This window comes from Bufo gargarizans, chromosome 1, assembly GCF_014858855.1.
Source record: "Bufo gargarizans isolate SCDJY-AF-19 chromosome 1, ASM1485885v1, whole genome shotgun sequence".
Lineage (NCBI taxonomy): Eukaryota > Metazoa > Chordata > Amphibia > Anura > Bufonidae > Bufo > Bufo gargarizans.
This window is the reverse complement of record NC_058080.1, coordinates 457,410,697-457,434,144: the sequence shown is the minus strand read 5'-3', so window position 1 is coordinate 457,434,144 and position 23,448 is coordinate 457,410,697. Positions and strand designations below refer to the sequence as shown.

The window sequence follows — 23,448 nt, the reverse complement described above, 5'->3', positions numbered from 1 at the left end:
GATCAAATCCTATTTGCGTACCACAATGACGGAGGAAAGGCTGTCAGATCTTGCCACACTAGCAATTGAGTTTAGGCTTGCAGACAAGATAAACATGGATCAAGTAGTTGACAGATTTGCATCAATGCATAAAAATTCTCGTATGCATCTCTATTAAAGAAAAGTCCAATCCAGGGCAGCACACAGGGCAGCACACCTTAGTATATAAGGAGTAGTGCCAACGGTTCAGTAAAATTGCTGAAGAATTTCTAGTAAAAATTCTTCAGTAAAATTGCTGAAGAATTTCTAAATCTAGATCTAGACCAATACGATTTGGAAAGTGAGTTGAATGAAAGAATTTTTCTGGTTTGGCTGCCAATTTTGACCTAGATTATTCAATTTTCCTACCAGTTCTCCTAGCTGAATTGCAGTTAAATTATTAGCAGAATTGAAAAATCTAGGTAAAAATAGCTGAAATAGAAAATGTCTCACATTCTGCTCACTTAACCAATTGTATATATTGTTCTAGATTTTTAAATTCTCCTGCTATTCACCTTTTAGTGTGGGTTCACACTAGTGTTAGGGCTTCCGTAATGCCTTTCCGTTATAACGGAAAAATAACGGAATCCATAAAATGGAGGTCGGATCCGTTCTGCTGCCCATAGACTTGTATTATGACAGAATGCAAAACGGAAGCCTTTAAAAGGCATTCAGTTTGGTTTCCGTCATAATAGAATTCTGTGGGAATCAAAAAAGATCCATCTGGTTCCTGTTATGCAACAAGACAGAAAACAAAGTCCTGTCGACAGGACTTTGTTTTCCGTCTTGCATAACGGCACCCAGGCGGATCCGTTAGGCTTTCTCATAGACTTCTATTAGGACAGAGCAAAAAGGAATGCCTCTTAAAGGGATTCTGTCACCTCCCCTAAGCCAAAAAACGATTTTAAAGCAGCCATGAAGCACAGCTTACCTGGATTAGGCTGTGCTCTTTTATCTTGAAATCCGTCCAGCAGTTACTGCAAAAAACAACTTTGATTGATAAGGAAATGTGTCCTGAAGGTGCCCAGAGGGGCGTTTTTTTCTTCTTAGAGAGCCCAGTACCGCCCCTCTTTCAGTGCCCAGCCCGCCTTCCTTGTACTGCCACAGCCTCTCCTCCCTCTCCTCCCCCTCTGTGGCAAGCTGGGGGCGGTTAGAAAGTACAAGGAAGGCGGGCTGGGCACTGAAAGAGGGGCGGTACTGGGCTCTCTAAGAAGAAAAAAACGCCCCTCTGGGCACCTTCAGGACACATTTCCTTATCAATCAAAGTTGTTTTTTGCAGTAACTGCTGGACGGATTTCAAGATAAAAGAGCACAGCCTAATCCAGGTAAGCTGTGCTTCATGGCTGCTTTAAAATCGTTTTTTGGCTTAGGGGAGGTGACAGAATCCCTTTAAAGGCTTCCGTTTTGCATTCCATCAGGCCATTCCGTTATATTCTGTTTGAAACAAAATGGCATAATGCAAATGTGAATCCACTCTTAGGAATAGATTGTTTCTGAATACTCAAGCCTACTGAGGAATAAAGGAAACTCTTGAAACTCTTGTATGGTATAATACAATAAAAAAAAGCTATCTCTGCATACCGCAATACTCTCGTATTTTGTTATCTTATTTATATATACTTATTTAGTAATTTTCAGTAGTATGATTAGCTGGAGAAAATTATTAGTGCCCCCCCATTTTTGACTGTGTATCTTCTGTGCCCCCCCTATATATTGATCCTAGAGTCGCCACTGGCAGAGAGTACTGGCTTAACGGGGTGAGAGGCCTGTGTCTGGGTAAGGGGGGAACTAACTTTCTTTAGGGAAGAGAGCACCTTAATCAGTGTGAGGAGACTTATTTGCATCCCCATAAGTCTCCTCACACTGATTAAGGTGCTCTCTCCCTAAGGATAATTAGTTACCCCTTGTCTCTATACCCCTTACACAATTTTATAATTTTTTTACATCTTTCCTTCATTCTTTATGATTATTGTCCTAGTCACCTTTCACACAAGCGAGTTTTCCGCGCGGGAGCAATTCGTGATGCGAACGCATTGCGCCCGCACTGAATCCAGACCCATTTATTTCAAACACTTGTGTGTTGCATAAAAATCGCAGCATGTTCTATATTCAGCATTTTTCACACAGCCCTGGCCCCATAGAAGTGAATGAAGATGCATGAAAAACGCATCGCATCCGCAAGCAAGTGTGGATGCGATGCGTTTTTCACTGATGACTGCTAAGAGATGTTGTTTGTGAATCTTCAGTTTTTTTTTATCACGAGCGTGAAAAACGAATCAATGCGTATTTCACATACGCGAAAACAACTGAACCAATGAACGCAATCGCAGCCAAAACATACTGAACTTGCTTGCAAAATGGTGCGAGTTTTCCTGAACGCACCCTGAACGCATCCGGACCTAATCCGTATCGTTCATGTGCAAGAGGCCTTGCACTTCAGATTTAGCTATTGCTGATGGGCATCTAAAGAATTGCAGTAGCTGTCAATATAACTACTATATTTTCACTGTATGCCTTGCTTCTTCACTGATGTAGATTGTGATTATGTTTATACATGTACCAGCTTAATTGAAGCTTTTGTAATTGGTTATTATCTTTATTCAATAAAATGAGCGTAAACCTAGTATACAAGCAATGTAACAATCAAGTATAGGTACCGACAATTAAATAAAACATGCCCCCTCATTGCTGTTCAACATTTTTTGTAATTTGGAAAATGGTCGATTAGTTCCAGGATTTTTTAAGACCATCTAACAATCTGGAGTCCTTCAAGGAAACCTCTGCAAACATATGGAGAACATACAAATATTACCTTTGGTAAGATTAGAACGCAGAGCTGCAAGGCTATAGTTTTAGCCACCATGCTAACCCTTTAAAGGAAACCTGCCATGTTAACGCCTTCTATAATAGTATATCACTGTGAAAAGGTAGTTAAAGGGATTGTCTCACTTTGTCAAATGGCATTTATCATGTAGAGAAAGTTAATACAAGGCACTTACTAATGTATTATGATTGTCCATATTGCCTCCTTGATTCATTTATCAACCACATTATACATAGCTTGTATCCAGGGGTTATGATCACTCTGCAGTGGTAGCCGTGCTTGTACACTACAGGAAAAAGTGCCAGCCTCTCTAGTTGCCAGGACCATGGTACTGCACACGGCCACCACTGCAAGCACGGCCACCACTGATGGATTGCAGGGTGGTCGTAACCCTGAGAACTAGCAGTGTATAATGTGATGGAAAAATAAATGAAGCCTGCAAATGAGGCAATATGGACAATCAGAGTACATTAGTAAGTGCCTTGTATTAACTTTCTCTGCATGATAAAGGCCATTTGCTGAAGTGAGACAACTCATTTAATGCTCAGCGACATATTATTATGGTGCTGTTATGGCACAGGCTCAAGAGCTTTGACAGTGCTATCACTTGTGGTCCAGTGGCGTACATAGAGAAGTAAGGACCACATAGCAAGGATCACACCAGGCCCTGCACACAGGACAGAAGGGTTTCTTCCTAAACCCTTTTCAATGTCCCTTGGGCCATTTTTCCACTGCCTCATTTGCTAACGGTTGTTCCTTCAGAGGGTAGAGTACTGACCAAGTTTTCACCCCCAGTAGAATAGGGGATGATCCCAACTGGGCCCCCTCTTGCCCTGGGCCCCATAGCAGTCGCATGGTCTGCCACTATGGTAGTTACGCCCTTGCTTGTGGGTGCTGGCTCTGTTACACAGCTGGAACCCCACTCTAATGGCCATTATTGGAGATAACTCTGATCACAGACACTTAATGTGTTAAATCCTGACTGCTGCTTCTAAGTGGACATAATTGCTATTGCTGCGTCATTAAAAAATACAAACCGAAAATATTCTATCTCATATAAACCACATGTGGCTGGCCCTGAGGATCTCTCCCCAACATTTTCTCTCTCAAGATCTCTCCTGGGAAGCTAATGCAAGTTAGTAGGACAAAGTGGATAGCAGAATGAACTTTGTCTCCTGAAGTTACAATTACTGACTTCATTGTTCATCATAATAATATCTGCCATCAAGGTCCAAAACAAAGGTTCCACTGAGACTTGAACTCAGATCACTGGATTCAAAGTCCAGAGTGCTAACCATTACACCATGGAACCTCTTGCTTACATGTTCTAAAATATCATTAATAGCATTTACTAATCTTGTATAATTACATAATTGTATGCCTGGCTCAGTATAGGATGGAGCACCAGAACATACAGTAAGTTGGAAATTAATATAGCTCTCAACATACTATTATAAGTAACCAAACATATGGAGAACATACACTATTATCGCTGTTAAGATTATTTGTGGGTGCTGGCTGTGTTACACAGCCGATACCCCACTCTAATGTCCTGTATTGAAGAGACAATGGATGCTTAAGTGGAACCCTCTAGATGCTGCAGTCAATGCTGACTATGATATTTAGGCGGTTAGAGAATGGGAGGGGACTCCCTGTCACCTGATCCCTACCCCCCGCCCACACACACACCCTAAACAAAGCAATCACACAGTGCAAAGGAGCTGCTAACTCAGCCTTGGGCCTAAAATCAAGTAAAAAGCATACAGTTTTCCACTGATGAACACCTTTTCTTAAGTAAAACATTTACTGCAACTGCTATTGCTGTGTCAGTAACAACCCCTATTATAAAAGGATTATATTCTTTAGGCCTCATGCACACGACCGTGCCGTTTTTTTTAATGGGTCCGCATCTGAGCCACCAAAACGGCGGCTCGGATGCGGACCCAAACAACGGTCGTGTGCATGAGGCCTTATTCCGTATGGTGAACATCATAAATAAAAAATTCCAAAAATGCTATGTAACGAATCTCCTAGCACCCCAACCGGGTACCTCCGTCGATAGATGCTCCTAGTGCTTTCCGAGGACTCCAAGCACTCCACTTGACACCGTACGCACTGCAGACCCCACGAACCGCCGAAGCTTGGTTGAGGTCTCACCGTCTCCTACCCACCCTGGACCTACGACAAGGCTCCAGGCTCCAGTGGGTGAACCTCTCCTAAATCCCGAGAGCAGGAACAGCTCTTACAAGAGCTAGTAGTAAAGCCAGGGGAGTATAGCAAATCTTCAGCGTATAGCAATCCCCCAGTGTTGATCAGTTATCCAAACACCAGCCTCAACATGATGAAGGATAAAACAGAAACGCTTTATTGAGGGCTACCCGCCCGTATTTATGCAGGTCCCCATCTGGTGGACACTCCCCTAGGGGACCAGATGGAGGACTGTGACACAGGACAGATATGCAGCAATTCAGGATACATAGACACAATACATCCCCACAATGCATCATGGTTGCACCGGTTGTCTCTTCTCTCTTTACAACACACTGCTGCTGGGGAGTCAGACCGACTGTCTCAACTCTCTGTAACGCTGCCTGGTGCTGGGTAGTGGTGGTGACCATCTCCACTCCTAGTAATGCTGGTTGCTGCATGGACAGGGGACTGACAATCTCCTCTCCCTGTGATCCTGTCTGCCGCTGGGGAGAGAGACAGGTTGTCATCTCTCCCTGTAAGTTAAGCTGCCAATGGGGAGGCAGACCGACTGTCTGGACTCCGGGTAACGCTGGCTGTAGTTGGGGATCTGGGTCGGCTACCCAGCATCCCTGTACAGCCGGTGGAGAGACTTCGGTCCCATCTCTACCTGCCGTTGGGAGGTCTTCCCAGAACCAGTCGATGAAGTTCCCTACTTTGGGAGTTGGTAAGGAAGCAGGGGGTATCGCCGGCAAGTCTTCCCAGTTGTAGGAGGGCAGATCTGGCTCTACTTGTCGAGTAGGTTGGGGATGAACGGAGCTGAGCAGGTGTTGGTAGGTCTGCTCCAGCTCCCACTCCCTTGTTACCAGGTGGGTCATGTCTTTGCTCACCTCCCTTCCGTCAGCATAAACATGCATGCCCATCCGGTAGTCGTATATTTCCCAAAACCTAGACTCCTCCGTGCTGCCAAGATCAATGTCCTCCTCCAAGGCATCCCAAAGTAACCCAGGTCCATCATAATCCTCACCCTCGGGTCTGTCGTGCTCAGCCATCCAGGGGGAATGTTGAATGACATGCCACCTTAGGGCCTGGTAAGCGTCCTCTAGCCAAAGCTCCTTACATACCAGGTTCTGGAGCTCTGTTACCCAGTCATCCAGGGGCTGCTCTCCCAAGAGACCCATCCGCATCGCCACACGCGTCTGTAGCCGCTGCTCATAACTGGGGAGACTCTCACCTCTCCGCTGCTGGGCATTTTCCAGGGCATCATACCAGACTTCCTTTCTGTCTGCATCCTTGTAGTCTGCGGCTGCCTCCTCCTCCTCGTCATAGAACGCTGTCCGAAGACTAGCCGATTCCATCCTGCTGTAGCCAGGGGGGCTGTACGGATGCTAGCGTTGCCCTCAATTTAGTAAATCCACAAACGGTGTCTCCGAGCTGCTTCTCCTCTCACTAGGACGCCATCCCACTGCTTGCCACCAAATGTAACGGATCTCCTAGCACCCCGACTGGGTACCTCCGTCGATAGATGCTCCTAGTGCTTTCCGAGGACTCCAAGCACTCCACTTGACACCGTAATGGTGGGTCCGCATCTGAGCCGCCAAAATGGCGGCTCGGATGCGGACCCAAACAACGGTCGTGTGCATGAGGCCTTATTCCGTATGGTGAACATCATAAATAAAAAATTCCAAAAATGCTATGTAACGGATCTCCTAGCACCCCGACCGGGTACCTCCGTCGATAGATGCTCCTAGTGCTTTCCAAGGACTCCAAGCACTCCACTTGACACCGTACGCACTGCAGACCCCACGAACCGCCAAAGCTTGGTTGAGGTCTCACCGTCTCCTACCCACCCTGGACCTACGACAAGGCTCCAGGCTCCAGTGGGTGAACCTCTCCTAAATCCCGAGAGCAGGAACAGCTCTTACAAGAGCTAGTAGTAAAGCCAGGGGAGTATAGCAAATCTTCAGCGTATAGCAATCCCCAGTGTTGATCAGTTATCCAAACACCAGCCTCAACATGATGAAGGATAAAACAGGAACGCTTTATTGAGGGCTACCCGCCCAATTTATGCAGGTCCCCATCTGGTGGACACTCCCCTAGGGGACCAGATGGAAGACTGTGACACAGAACAGATATGCAGCAATTCAGGATACACAGACACAATACATCCCCACAATGCATCATGGTTTCCTCCTCTCTGCCCTCAGGACAAAGGGAAATCGCCAATACACATGTGGGGACAACAGGACAGAAATCACCATTTAAACATACAATGTCACAACCCTTACAGTAAACACAGACATTTAACACATCCCCAGATAGCTCAAGTCTGAGTGCATATTATTAGGTGAATGGCACTCAGACTACACGAATACAATAAAATTAGCTACCTGGGTACCCTCACATAACATAAAATACAATTCCAAAGACAGATTTAAGCTGTGCGGCTGGTCTGTCTTCTCCTTTAACCACCTCCCGACCGCCTAACGCACTGATGCGTCCGGAAGGTGGTTGATTTACTCCTCCTGGACGCATCCGTGCGTCATCTAGCGATAGCCCATAAATTCAGGACCAACCTGAAATCTAGCGATAGCCGATTGATCAATGACAGGGGGGTGATCAGGGAGTCTATATGGGGTGATCACCCCCCTGTCATTGATCACCCCCCTGTAAGGCTCCATTCAGACGTCCGCTCACACAGGCGCGCGCGCTCACAGGAACGGAAGGTAAGCGAGTGGATCTCCAGCCTGCCAGCGGTGATTGCTCGCTGGCAGGCTGGAGATGTGATTTTTTTAACCCCTAACAGGTATATTAGACGCTGTTTTGATAACAGCGTCTAATATACCTGCTTCCTGGTCCTCTGGTGGTCCCTTTTGTTTGGATCGACCACCAGAGGACACAGGCAGCTCAGTAAAGTAGCACCAAACACCACTACACTACACCCCCCCCTGTCACTTATTAACCCTTTATGAACCACTGATCACCCCATATAGACTCCCTGATCACCCCCCTGTCATTGATCACCCCCTGTCATTGATCACCCCCCTGTAAGGCTCCATTCAGACGTCCGTATGATTTTTACGGATCCACTGATACATGAATCGGATCCGCAAAACACATGCGGACGTCTGAATGGAGCCTTACAGGGGGGTGATCAATGACAGAGGGGTGATCACCCCATATAGACTCCCTGATCACCCCCTGTCATTGATCACCCCCTGTAAGGCTCCATTCAGAAATTTTTTTGGGCCCAAGTTAGCAGGAAATTTTTTGTTTGTTTTTGTGTTTTCTTACTAATTCTCATATTCCAATAACTTGTGTCAAAAAATAAAATCTCACATGAACTCTCCATACCCCTCACGGAATCCAAATGCGTACATTTTTTTTGACATTTATATTCCAGACTTCTTCTCACGCTTTAGGGCCCCTAAAATGCCAGGGCAGTATAAATACCCCACATGTGACCCCATTTCGGAAAGAAGACAACCCAAGGCATTCCGTGAGGGGCATATTGAGTCCATGAAAGATTGAAATTTTTGTCCCAAGTTAGCGGAAAGGGAGACTTTGTGAGAAAATACCCAAAAAATCAATTTCCGCTAAGTTGTGCCAAAAAAAAAAAAATTCTAGGAACTCGCCATGCCCCTCACGGAATACCTTGGGGTGTCTTCTTTCCAAAATGGGGTCACATGTGGGGTATTTATACTGCCCTGGCATGTTAGGGGCCCGAAAGCGTGAGAAGAAGTCTGGGATCCAAATGTCTAAAAATGCCCTCCTAAAAAGAATTTGGGCCGCCTTGCGCATCTAGGCTGCAAAAATGTGTCACACATGTGGTATCGTCGTACTCAGGAGAAGTTGGGGAATGTGTTTTGGGGTGTCATTTTACATATACCCATGCTGGGTGAGATAAATATCTTGGTCAAATGCCAACTTTGTATAAAAAAATTGGAAAAGTTGTCTTTTGCCAAGATATTTCTCTCACCCAGCATGGGTATATGTAAAATGACACCCCAAAACACATTGCCCAACTTCTACTGAGTACGGCGATACCACATGTGTGACACTTTTTTGCAGCCTAGGTGGGCAAAGGGGCACACATTCCAAAGAGCACCTTTCGGATTTCGCAGGCCATTTTTTACACATTTTGATTGCAAAGTACTTCTCACACATATGGGCCCCTAAATTGCCAGGGCAGTATAACTACGCCACAAGTGACCCCATTTTGTAAAGAAGACACCCCAAGGTATTCCGTGAGGGGAATGGCGAGTTCCTAGAATTTTTTATTTTTTGTCGCAAGTTAGTGGAATATGAGACTTTGTAAGGAAAAAATAAAAAATAAAAAAAATCATAATTTTCCGCTAACTTGTGACCAAAAAAAAAAAATTCTAGGAACTCGCCATGCCCCTCACGGAATACCTTGGGGTGTCTTCTTTCCAAAATGGGGTCACTTGTGGCGTAGTTATACTGCCCTGGCAATTTAGGGGCCCAAATGTGTGAGAAGTACTTTGCAATCAAAATGTGTAAAAAATGGCCTGCGAAATCCGAAAGGTGCACTTTGGAATATGTGCCCCTTTGCCCACCTTGGCTGCAAAAAAGTGTGACACATCTGGTATCGCCGTACTCAGGAGAAGTTGGGGAATGTGTTTTGGGGTGTCATTTTACATATACCCATGCTGGGTGAGATAAATATCTTGGTCAAATGCCAACTTTGTATAAAAAAAATTGGAAAAGTATAACTACGCCACAAGTGACCCCATTATCGAAAGAAGACACCCCAAGGTATTCCGTGAGGGGCATGGCGAGTTCCTAGAATTTTTTATTTTTTGTCGCAAGTTAGTGGAATTTGAGACTTTGTAAGAAAAAAAAAAAAATCATAATTTTCCAATAACGTGACAAAAAATAAAAAGTTCTATGAACTCACTATGCCCATCAGCGAATACCTTAGGGTGTCTACTTTCCGAAATGGGGTAATTTGTGGGGTTTTTCTATTGTCTGGGCATTGTAGAACCTCAGGAAACATGACAGGTGCTCAGAAAGTCAGAGCTGCTTCAAAAAGCGGAAATTCACATTTTTGTACCATAGTTTGTAAACGCTATAACTTTTACCCAAACCATTTTTTTTTTTTGCCCAAACATTTTTTTTTAATCGAGGACATGTAGAACATTAAATTTAGCGAAAAATTTATATATGGATGTCGTTTTTTTTGCAAAATTTTACAGCTGAAAGTGAAAAATTTCATTTTTTTGCAAAAAAATCGTGAAATTTCGATTAATAACAAAAAAAGTAAAAATGTCAGCAGCAATGAAATACCACCAAATGAAATCTCTATTAGTGAGAAGAAAAGGAGGTAAAATTCATTTGAGTGGTAAGTTGCATGACCGAGCAATAAACGGTGAAAGTAGTGTAGTGCAGAAGTGTAAAAAAGTGGCCTGGTCATTAAGGAGGTTTCAGCTAGCGGGGTTAAAGTGGTTAAAGTTAGTGCAACACGCCATACCTGCAGGGTATAGCGAAGTAAGGTCACGGTTATGGGCAATCGAGGGTTGCTCACTGTATTGGAGAACCCTGGGCAGGCATGTGGCAGTGAAGGAGAGGTAGACACGGTTCCTCTGGGGCACACTCTGTATGGTAGATGAGGTGCCCTGGATGTAACAGGTATTTTGAGTGCCTGGGGCAAGGTCCCTTTGAGTTTCGTGACGCCAGTGCCTTTTGACGGTGGCACACCGGTTGATAGTTGGAATAAGTGAGGTACACAGGTGGTATAGTGAACCAAACGTTGCTTTACTAAACAGTCCAACTTTGTACATGCAGATGGTGACACAGTCCTTTAGTTCACAGATTTACAAGCAGGCTTATTTCACAAGATGGCAGGTATTGATTATGCAAGATACTCAGAGGGTAAATCCACAATGCACTCAGAATCAGGTTGTACATTTCCTCAGAAATAGCGTACACTGTTCCTTCTAGAACTCCTGTCTGGCTTTCTATCCCAAGGCCCGGATGCCTAAATGGTGGCTTAAATCCTTGGTAAATATCTCTTCCTCTGGTATTAATTAAATCCTTGCTTTACTTTCTAATGCATCTGCCCATCAGGGTTACTTATCTTTGCCTGTGATATCCTTACTTGTCTGGTGGATGACTGTGGGTTTCTCCCAGGAGGTTCCGTCCTGCTACTGGGGTGACTTCAGAGCTAACTAAGGCTCTCTTGGCTTCAGGCAGGCTAGGTCTCCTCACTAGCCTCCTGGTCATAGCTAGCAGCCAGGGCTATCAAGCTGCATGTCAGGAGGAGGCCCTCAGCATATCTCTGGCTGGTGCCTTCTAACTTCTGTCTTCTCAGACTCCTGACTCTGCACTAACTCTCCCTGTCTGGGCCTGGACATTTATACTAGGGGCTCCCTATCTCCCTCTAGTGTCTGGGATGTCTAACTACACCCAACTAGGCCTGCTATTGCATCATACAGGGGTACATTGCATATAAGAGCACATTAGAAAATACATTAAATGCACAATTAAATATAACATTTCTGTCCCTTGTGAGTAGGAGTAACGCGCACACCAATTGACCCTTGTGTAGTGCCCACCCCTACCTAGTGGGACACTACATTAGTATGGGCCATAATCCTGAGGCAAGAGGCTGGTAAACAGGCCCCTCCAAAACCCAGTGGCGAGGTTGGTTTCGCCACATGCCATTAAAAAAGCTGTTCTAAAAGTCATGTGTACCCAATAGCACCAATGAAAACTACAACTTTCCCAAAAAAAATAATAATAAAACTGCTCTCACAGCTGTATTGATGGAAACATAAAAATGGGCCTTTAGAAACAATGACACAAACATATATATAAAAATGCTTTATTGTGCAAAAGCAGGGAAAAATAAATAAATTTGGTATTGATCCATAGAATAAAGTTACTGTATCATGTGACTTACAGTATATCGAAAAGTGAATGCCATAAAACAGAACCCAAAATTGGAGGAATTCCTGTGTTTTTCATGTGTCATCCCAAAAAAAGTGTAAAACTTATACCATACATTTGGAAAAGTCAAACAATACATGTACTCCAAAATTATATCCTTAACATAACCTATCCTGTATATAACACTTGTCTTGCAAAAAATAAAAAAATAAAACCCTCTTATGTTTAAATAAAAATAAGGCTACTTCCACATTAGCGGCAGCCTTCTCTGGCTACATGTCATAGTTTTATTCCGCCCGCCTCTCGGCATGTTTGCTATGCTGCCGCCGGACCTCCAGCGCGCCCCCATTACAGTCAAGCATGGATCCGGTAGGCTGATCACCCGCCGGAACAGCCTGCCGGAGAAGGCTGCCGCTAATGTGAAAGTAGCCCAAAAAAAGCATGGCTTTTAAAATGCAGTAATGAAAAAAATCACTGAGTCCTGAAGATTAAAATAGGTTACATGCGTAAGGGATTAAATATAGTGTATGATCTGCAGGCAACATGTTTAAGAGCAGGGAGCTGAGCAGATTGATTCATAAAGTGCATTTGTAAAATCTTCAGACCCTTTCATTCTTTCCAAATTTTGTTATGTTGCGGCCCTGTGCTAAAAAATAAATAAAAAGTTTTCCCCATCATTCTGCACTTAATGCCACATAATGAAAAAGTGAAAACAGAATTTGCTAATTTATTGAAAAGGAAAAACTTAAATCTAGCATTGAGATAAGTATTCAGACCCTTTACTCTGTACTTACTTGAAGCACCTTTGGCATCGATTACAGCCTTCAGTCTTCTTGGGTATGATGCCACAAGGTTTGCATACCTGGATTCTGGGGATTTTCTGCCATTCTTCTCTGCAGATCCTCTCAAGCTCTTTCAGGTCTCAACACATCAATTTTTTTTCATGGACACAGGAAAAAAGTCACCTATTTTTACAGATTGTCCAGGAATTCCTGGACTGTTGGCAACCCAGCTTTGAACAGAGGAGGCTGTATGATCTGCAGCTATTTTATGGACAAGACCTCTGTGCGGACAGCATAAAAGACTTTGCAAACAAGGTGCATATCCTATGAAATATGCACAATGGCACGGAATTTCAAAAAAAGGCCATATAGTAAGTACCATATAGTCATTTTACAAACACATCAGTCAACAGTAGCCAGAAAGTAGCTTACGCCTTTAAGGATACAATGGAGATGGGTGAAATTGGAGTGGGGAAGACTGATGAGTAATTAGTTACAGCAAGCAAGAATAAACCAAAGGAACTATAAGAACATATTCACACAGCAGACTTTACACCTTGATTTCCTTTAATTTTCCATAACAGGTCGGTTGTTACCAGCACTAGTATTCTGCCACCGATGTACATTAGAGAAGTCTCTGATGAGTGTGAGTGGCAATCTCTTGTACAAGCAATGTAAGATGGTGAACTAGCTATACTCATTCCCCTAGCAACACCAGTTGCATGTAGAATTCCAGTGAGGGAGATGCAATGGAAATGTTTTTAGGAAATTTATTGAATGTACCTTGATAAACTATATTAGAGGTCAAAGTAAAATCCTCTCTCCAGCTCATTGACGCATGTCTGAGAAACAGGAAAAGACTGGAGGACACAGGATGTGAATTCACAGAAAATTAGGGATTACAAGATGAGTGACATAATGAAATACAACCATAGATGACTTATATAAACCAAATATACCAATGGCCTCTAGATGGTAGTAAAGTACACTAAGTGTAATGAATAACAAATGTAATACAGAATACAAAAATTACTTCTAGTTGCCATTTTCACAAAAGAAAAGGAGTTACAATATTAATGTCTTAGTTAAATATAACCATAGATAACTTATATAAACCAAATATAACAATGGCCACTAGATTGTAACACAGTATGAAATATAATGGTTAATATAACATAATACAATAATAAATTCTAGTTGAAAGCCATAGCTGAAACAGCATAGCCGGATAGATCAAAATATGTTTTGTTTTCAATTATAGGGTTATGAAAACATGTTTAAACGAGGGGGGAAAGAATAAGAGGAATAAAAGGAAAGGCTAAATGTTTTACTTAGGCGAGCAGTGACAGCTGCAGAGAAACTAGAGTTAATGCCAAGGAATACAATTACTAATGCAGATATTAGGGGAAGAAAAAGAGAGGGACCTAAAGACTTTGAGGGACATTTATTAAGACAAGTGTTTTGCATGACGGTCTTAAACTATCACCACACACATCTTAATAATTGTAGCGTATGAGTTAAGGTCAATGCTCAAGAACTTAAATCAACACCAGTAATGGAGATCTCAAGTATAATTTATGTAGGTTTCCTGGCATAAATTATAATAAACAGCCTGACAGTGTGGCATGCCACATGTGGACCTGCCACACCCACCCAGGAAAGCCAGTGGCCACACAATTTTATCACAAAATTGTGTGGTCATTGGCTTCCTTGGTTGGACATGGCTTGCTAACATGTGGCCAGTCATGCCATACCCTAAGGCCTCTTGCACACGAACTTTGTTGGTCCATGGCCATATTGCGGCCCGCACACGGCGGATCTGTAATACATAGGCACCGGCCCGTGTGCACTCCGCATCACGGATGCGGACCCATTCACTTGAATGGGTCCTCAATCACAGAGATGCGGAACGGAAGCATGGATTGGAACCCCACGGAAGCACTACGGAGTGCTTCGGTGATGTTTCTGTCCGTGCCTCCTCATCGCAAAAAAATAGAACTTGTTCTATTTTTTGCGGTGCGGACGGATCACGGACCCATTCAAGTTGAATGGGTCTCGATCCGTCCCGGCCGCCGCACAGACATTGCCCGTGCTTCGGGAATCGCATATTGTGGTCCTCAATGCACGGAACGGACCAACAACGGCCGTGTGCAAGAGGCGTAACTGTGCTGAACTGAATATGCCAGGCCCCACACCGCCCACACTCTCCACTTTTTGGTAAAGTGGGGAGTGGGTTTGAAACCTTCCCAAAAATTGCCAAATTCTGCACGAGTGTGTCATGCACTACATTTTGTGACTTTTTGACACCAGTTTCCTGGCGTACAGAGGTTGATACATGCCCTCTTTTGTCTGTTATTGGGTCAAATGCTAAAAGTATATCTGCCTCAAGAGCACAAGTTCCACTGAGATTTGAACTCAGATTGCTGGATTCAAAGCCCAGAGTGCTAACTATTACACCATGGAACCACAATACTAAAGATGCTAAAGTATTAGTTATAAGCTTTCACAAATCCTATATAATTGCATAATTGCAAGCCTTGTTCAGTATTGGGTGGAGCACCAGAATATTAGTCGGAAATGAATATGTATGTCAAAATACTATTTTAAGTAACCTGTCATTTTAAATCTTCTTTATGCACTTTATTTACTTGGTTGCTCATGTAAACTATCCCAATAATCCATACCACCCTTTAGCTGATCAACAAAGTATCTAGTTTTTACAAGAAGACGTCCCTCATGGGCAATCCTGCTTTCATCCCTGGACTAAGGGTAGACAAGTTTCTAACATGGAATAGATCTTCCTATCCCCAGGTCCAAGATGCCATGAAAAATGCAAAAGTAGTGCCTTTTGAATCCCTTAATCTGGATGACAGGCTTAGGGGCTCTCTATGGCTCACATACGCTCAGTTGAGATCTTTCCTAAATAGTTTACTCAGCCAAGGGCATTGTCATAACAGACTTTGACACTCTTTTTCTACAACCCGACACTCACTTCAGATATCACAGATGTATAGGATTCTGTTGGATCAGAGCAATGCAGATGTATTTTATTTTCGAAAATGGGAAGTAGATCTACAACTCACTTTTACATCGGAGGACATTCTCAAGATGTGTACTGTATGTTCTATCATGGATTGTCTGTGGCAGCCCATGCAAAAGAGAAGAACTATAAGATTCTCTCCAGGTGGTATTACTGTTCAATGACCCTTCATAGCATGTTCCCTAATGTATCCAGCTTATGTTGGCGATGTGGGCAAGAGGAGTGAACCGTGTTACATATATGGCGGTCTTTCCCTACCAAAAGCAAATTCTGGGACCAAGTACTTCAGGTTTATGGCAAATTCTCAGGGGAGATAGTGCCCAACCTGCCCAAGGTGACTCTTCTTTTGCTAGTACCAGGGACTTTGGCTCAAATAAAGAAGAGTGCCCTGAGTTTTTTTTCTCACAGGGGCACGATTAGTGATACTGAGGCATTGCAAAGCTAGGGTTGCACCCTCTATCTGTGAAAGGGCTGCTGAGCTCCGATATTTATTGAAAATGGAGGAACTAATTGCACACTCTCATGACCAGGGGGACATGTTCTATCTTAGATGAAACTCTCTTTTTTATCTGTTTCTCTACTCCGCAGAGTTCTTCAGTCTTATAGGAGAGCTTTCCAAGTGATGTCAAGAAGCTGAAACCGTAGCTTTATCATATCTAGGTGAGGTTGGACGGGTCTGATATCTAGGTATTAGTAAGAGGCGTGAGAACAAGTAGCTCTTAACCTCCTCCGCCGCTCATTCCTTCCTTCCATTCCTCTCTATACCCTTACACTATTTTTCATTTTTTACTTCTTTACTTTATTCTTTATGGTTATTGTCTTACACTTCAGATTTAGCTATTGCTGATGGCATCTAAAGAATTGCAGTAGCTGTCAATGTAACTACTATATTTTCACTGTATGCCTTGTTTTTTCACTGAAGTAGATTGTGATTGTTTATACATGTACCAGCTTATTTGAAGCTTTTGTAATTAGTTTTTATCTTTGTAGCGGAGTAACAGTATAATCCACGGTATCTCCGCTGGTAGTCTTATCCAGCATACAAGATACAGATAGCAAAAGTATAATCCCTTTTTCCCAAGAAATGGCCGACCAACAGTTTGGGAGTCAACAACAACTCTTTATTGTAATGTAACCGTTTATACACAAGTCCCCATGCAAGGGGTTTCCATTATGGCATCCCAGGGGTTTTCCCCTGAAAACTTAACCTGCAATGCTATTCCCTTATGGTTCGCTACTTGTAAGACAAAAAGTGATCAGTGACCTGCTGAGCAATCGTCTGGTTGTTCAGTAGAAACACAATGGCTACAATGTCAATTGGGTTATCCCTCAGGCTGAGGGGAGGGGATGTGTGACCTGTAACCAGTTTGTGATTAGAGAATGTATAATTTTCGGGAGGTATTGTGCCATAGAACACAATGGATACAATATTAATGGGGTTATCTTCCAGGCTAAGGGGAAGGGATGTGTGGCATACAACATCTGTTCATTAAAACTAGCATATGAATGCCCTCAGTCTTGTAGAGTGGAAAATTAACACATGATCCCAGTCTTTGATATACTGAAGTGGCTAGGTTTGCCATAATCTTTATTCAATAAAATGAGTGTAAAACTAGTATTTACAAGCAATGCTCCCTCATTGCTGTTCAACCATTTTTGTAATTTGGAAAATGGTCGATTAGTTCCAGGATTTTTTTAGACCACCTAGCAAGCTGGAGTCCTTCAAGGAAACCTCTGCAAACATATGGAGAACATACAAATATTACCTTAAAGGGAGTCTGTCACCACATTTTAGCATGTTAGACCGTTAAAATAGGGTTATGTGATCCAGCCAGAACATAAAAACGGTACCTTTGTGGTAGAAAACGGACTTTTCAATTTGCAGAAAACGAATTTATAAGATTATCTTCTGAGCCCTCTCAAGTGCCCAGGGCGGTCTCTCAATCCTCGGAGCCCCAGGCAGGCACCTCCTAAACGGCTGATAACTCCGCCCTCCGTGCGCCTCTGCCCGCCCGTTTACTCCCCTCCCCTGTCCATTTCCACTGCCGCTGTGCGGTCCAAATCGTAGTGGGCGCATGCGCAATAGGTATTGCGATGCCCTGCTACGATTTGTACCGCACAGCCGCAGTGGAAAGGGACAGGGGAGGGGAGTAAACGGGCGGGCAGAGGCGCACGGAGGGCGGAGTTATCAGCCGTTTAGGAGGTGCCTGCCTGGGGCTCCGAGGATTGAGAGACCGCCCTGGGCACTTGAGAGGGCTCAGAAGATAATCTTATAAATTCGTTTTCTGCAAATTGAAAAGTCCGTTTTCTACCACAAAGGTACCGTTTTTATGTTCTGGCTGGATCACATAACCCTATTTTAACGGTCTAACATGCTAAAATGTGGTGACAGACTCCCTTTAAGATTAGAACCCTAAGCTGCAAGGCTATAGTGCTAGCCACCATACTAACCCTTTAAAGGGAACCTGCCAGGTTTACTCCTTCCCACTTGCTGCCATAATAGTATATCACTGTGGGAAGGTAGTTAAACGGATTGTCTCACTTTGTCAAATGGCATTTGTCATGTAGAGAAAGTTAAAGGGAACCTGTCACCGGGATTTTGGGTATAGAGCTGAGGACATGGGTTGCTAGATGGCCGCTAGCACATCCGCAATATCCAGTCCCCATAGCTCTGTGTGCTTTTATTGTGTAAAAAAAAACGATTTGATACATATGCAAATTACCCTGAGATAAGTCCTGTCCCTGACTCATCTCACCTACAGGACTCATCTCAGGGTAATTTGCACATGTTTCAAATCGGTTTTTTTAACACAATAAAAGCACACAGAGCTATGGGGACTGGATATTGCGGATGTGCTAGAGGCCATCTAGCAACCCATGTCCTCAGCTCTATACCCAAAATCCCGGTGACAGCTTCCCTTTAATACAAGGCACTTACTAATGTATTGTGATTGTCCATATTGCCTCCTTGATTTATTTATCCATCACATTATACTCTGCTTGTATCCAGGGGTTATGATCACTCTGCTCTGCAGTGGTAGCCATGCTTATAAACTATAAGAAAAAGTGCCAGCCTCTCTGGGTATCGGGACCATGGTAGTGCACACAGCCACCACTGCAAGCACGGCCACCTCTGATGGATTGCAGGGTGGTCGTAACCCTGAGAACTAGCAGTGTATAATGTGATGGGAAAATGAATGAAGCATGCAAATAAGGCAATATGGATAATCACAATACATTAGTAAGTGCCTTGTATTAACTTTCTCTGCATGATAAATGCCATTTGCTGAAGTAAGACAACCACTTTAATGCTCAGCGACATACTATTATGGTGCTGTTATGGCACAGGCTCGAGAGCTGTGACCGTGCTATTACTTGTGGGCAGTGGCGTACATAGAGAATTAAGGGACCCATAGCAAGGATCAAACCAGGGCCCCCACACAGGACAGAAGGGTTTCCGCCTAAACCCTTTTCAATGACCCTTGGGCCATTTTTCCACTGCCTCATTTGCTAAAAGTTGTTCCTTTAGGCCTCATGGACATGACCGTGCCTTTTTTTTGCGGTCCGCAAACTGCGGATCTGCAAAAAACGGAAGGCGCCCATGTTTCCTTCCGCAATTTGCGGAACGGAACGGGTGCCGGCAATATAAATGCCTATTCTTGTCCGCAAATCGCGGACAAGAATAGGACATGTTATACTTTTTTTTGCGGGCCCGCGGAACGGAGCCACGGATGCTGTCCGCATCTTTTGCGGCTCCATTGAAATGAATGGGTCCGCAGCCAAAACGGCGGCTCGGATGCGGACCCAAACAACGGCCGTGTGCATGAGACCTAAGAGGGTAGAGTCCTGACCAAGTTTTCACCCCCAGTAGAATAGGGGATGATCTCAGCTGGGCCCCCTCTTGCCCTGGGCCCCATAGCAGTTGCATGGTCTGCCGCTATGGTAGTTACGCCCCTGCTTGTGGGTGCTGGCTCTGTTACACAGCTGGCACCCCACTCTAATGGCCAGAATTGGAGATAACTCTGATCACAGACACTTAATGTATTAGATGCTGACTGCTGCTTCTAAGTGGACATAATTGCTATTGCTGCGTCAGTAAAAAATACAAACCGAAAATATTCTTTATCTCATATACACCACATGTGGCTGGCCCTGAGGATCACTCTCCAATATTTTCTCTCTCAAGATCTCTCCTGGGAAGCTGGTGTTCCATTGTTCTGGAAATGCAAGTTAGTTGGACACAGTGGATAGCAAAATGAACTTTGTCTCCCGAAGTTACAATTACTGACTTCATTGTTCATCATAATAATATCTGCCAACAAGGTCCAAAACAAAGGTTTCACTGAGATTTGAACTCAGATCGCTGGATTCAAACAAGAGTGCTAACCATTATACCATGGAACCTCTTACTTAAACATTCTAAAATATAATTAATAGCATTTACTAATCTTGTATAATTACATAATTGTATGCCTGGCTCAGTATTGGGTGGAGCACCAGAACATACAGTAAGTTGGAAATTAACATAGTTCTCAACATACTATTTAAAGTAACCAAACATATGGAGAACATACACTATTATTGCTGGTAAGATTTCTTGTGGGTGCTGGCTCAATGTGCTCAATACGACATAATGAAAAAGTGAAAACAGAATTTGCTAAATTATAGATTTTTTTTTTTTTTAATCTTGCATTGACATTAGTATTCGGATCCTTTACTCGGGACTTAGTTGAAGCACCTTTGGCATGGATTACAGCCTCCAGTCTTCTTGGGTATGATACCACAAGGTTTGCATACTTGGATTTGGGGATTTTCTGCCATTCTTCTCTGCAGATCCTCTCAAGCTCTTTCAGATTAAATGGGGACCGTTGGTAAACAGCAGATCAGACTGGGAACTTAACGTGGCCCTGGAAAAAAATGTAAGAGGCCTCATGTTGTAGGCAGGTCCAAATTGACAGGATGCGGGATAACAGAAGTGGGCAGGACCAGCAATACCACAGTGCAGCACAAAATACATTAATTAATGCAGAGAGCATCAGATCTTTATTACCTGGCTGGCCGCCAAAACCAGGGCTTAGGCGGCCCTCTGGACATCGGCCCCCTGGGCAATTTCCTTGTAGGGTCTATGGCCAGTCCACCCATGGTGAACAGCCATTTTTGGATCTCTCCAGAGATGTTGAAGTCAGGAATCAAGCTGGGTCACTCAAGGACATTCACAGAGTTGTCCCTAAGCCACTCCTTTATTGTCTTGGCTGTGTGCTTATTATCATTGTCTTGGAAGGTAAATAGGGTTGAGCGAACCCGAACTGCAAAGTTCGGCTTCGTACCGAACTTTGCGATTTCTGGTACCCAGACCCGAACGCGGACTTTTCACTGAAGTTCGGGTTCAGTGTTCGAGTAATTTGATGATTCTATCTTTATTCAGCATGACCTACAGTGACGTCACCACGCTCACCACGTGGTGAGCGCGGTGACGTCATCGCAGGTCCTGAAGAAAGAAGAGTAATCACACAACCGGGGTGTATACCAGTCAAAAATGTGTAATATCAATAGGCACCAATAGGCTTTCTGTAAGATGGTGGGACTCTTTACTGATAGTAGTATGGTATACCTTTTTTTCCCCCCTCCTCCCCTCCCCTTCCCTCTTTGCATAACCTTCTCCAACTGATTGCTAGACTATATCCCATCTCAGAAATATAAAAACAATAAGAAAACAAATCACTGTCATTAAATGGAGCTGTCAGAATGTAATATCATGGCAGATGTATGTGCGCATGTATGTATATACAGATACATATGTTTATATATATATATATAATATTGGTTGCAGAATATACAGCTGAGGTGAGAATGTAATTTAAATTGCAGTATCAGCTTTACTTTGAATGTACCTTCCCATAGTCACCATACATCTTACTATATAATTAAATAAAAATAAAAATTGTGCTTGAAATTGTGGGCAGGTTATATAGGCTATATATGTAGTTTTTAATATATAAGAAGAACATTTTTAATATGTCTAGAGGTTTTATTTAATTTTAATATGTTTTTTAGGTTTTATTTAAAATTATTTAAAATTAATATTAATGTGTAAAATTATCACGTAATATATTGCTTTAAGATAAATGTAGTACTATCGCAAAGAATGAACAGGTCTGGGAATATCGACGATACACTAAAGGAATGAATATACCCACTATATAATCTAGTAAAGGAATGAATATACCCACTATCTAATCTAGCAAAGTTATGTGGGATCGATAGACGTCTGTAAACTAAACATAAGCAATATATTACATGAAAGAAATAGAACAAGGAGAAACGGGCAACGAAATACACACGATAACAGACACTCCTGGTATAAACCCGATTAAAGATACTTCATTGATACAAACCGCAACAATGAAGAGGCTATGCTACAAAGGATAAAAGTTGTCCGATGAGCAGCGTCTTAATGTTTTAGACCTGCCTTTTCTGGTTAGTAACACCAGCAATCAATTATATATGGAAATATAGTGATCAATACAACTTCATATATCTTATCTACACATTCCTTATATGAGTCGGATATATTGCCAGACTTGTGTGTATATACAATGATGTCACGTATATAGATATAGCGCTGTGGATCTTATCTAAATACAGTTAGGGAAATATGTCTGTTACAATAGTTTTGCCGGCACTCCGGATCACTACATGACATTGCAGACAAGTGATCTTGGATACAAAGAAATATCCTATTACAACATGTATCTCTGGTAAGAACTGCATCAGAGATGCATGATTGATAGAAACCGCAGCGATGATGGAACATCACTGCAAAGGACGAAATTTGCTCGATCCTTGGAAATTATAGTAATAGCTCAATATTGCTATAAAATCATATACCACTCTGTGCCTGGGCAAAAATATTAGTATCAGAAGGGTTAATATATGATGACTAATGCATTTTACACATATATTGTGTTTCACATTTATACTATATTTTATATTTTTTATGTACATATGGGTTTTTATTATAAGTATACCTCTGTTTTTTATTTGTAAAACATCAGTATATACTTCACTTGTATATATACAGTTAAGGGAAGGATATGTGCTACAAAGAGCCCTGTGGGTTTACTAATTAGTCCACTCCGTGATTTCAACATAGCCGAATCAAACTAAGCTGGATTACACCTGGACATACCTCTATATAAAGCCGATCATTCTCATGGAAAAGTCAACCACTGAGGAAGGAGTCAAGTTAACTCCGAAACGCGTCTGGTAGGACAATTCCATGAGACTAAGGACGTATTGAAGCGCTTCAAGTCGACCAGGAGTAACGGGATTGGTAATCACAACTTGGTAGAAAAAATTGAAAAATCTTTTAAAACTCATCAGCCGCAGCAACATCTGACCTGCCTGCGTGATTGAGTACCCGTGCAGGAACTGAAGTTTACCAAATTACTGAGACTGCACTTCTACAACTGATCACCGTGGATTACCGTGGATCCCTGATTTTATCTCCTGGAGGATATACCGCAGCCTGAATAACGCATCACACGTGGGACGCCACGTGAAATTTCAGCACAGTCGGCACAAACCTACAGAACTGTAAGTAACAAAAGTGCCGAACGAGTGTATACACAGGCAGAGCGATCTGTTGCATTGTCAACTAACGGCAAAAGAAACCGGAGTGAGTGGCA

At 43.0% G+C, this 23,448-nt stretch overlaps 1 non-coding gene across 1 annotated transcript; it reads right to left on the bottom strand.

Moving 5' to 3' along the window:
* Positions 1-4,082: 4,082 nt before the first annotated feature.
* On the bottom strand, positions 4,083-4,154 carry TRNAQ-UUG. Its single transcript has one exon. It is a non-coding gene; the product is annotated as a tRNA-Gln (tRNA).
* Positions 4,155-23,448: the final 19,294 nt, after the last annotated feature.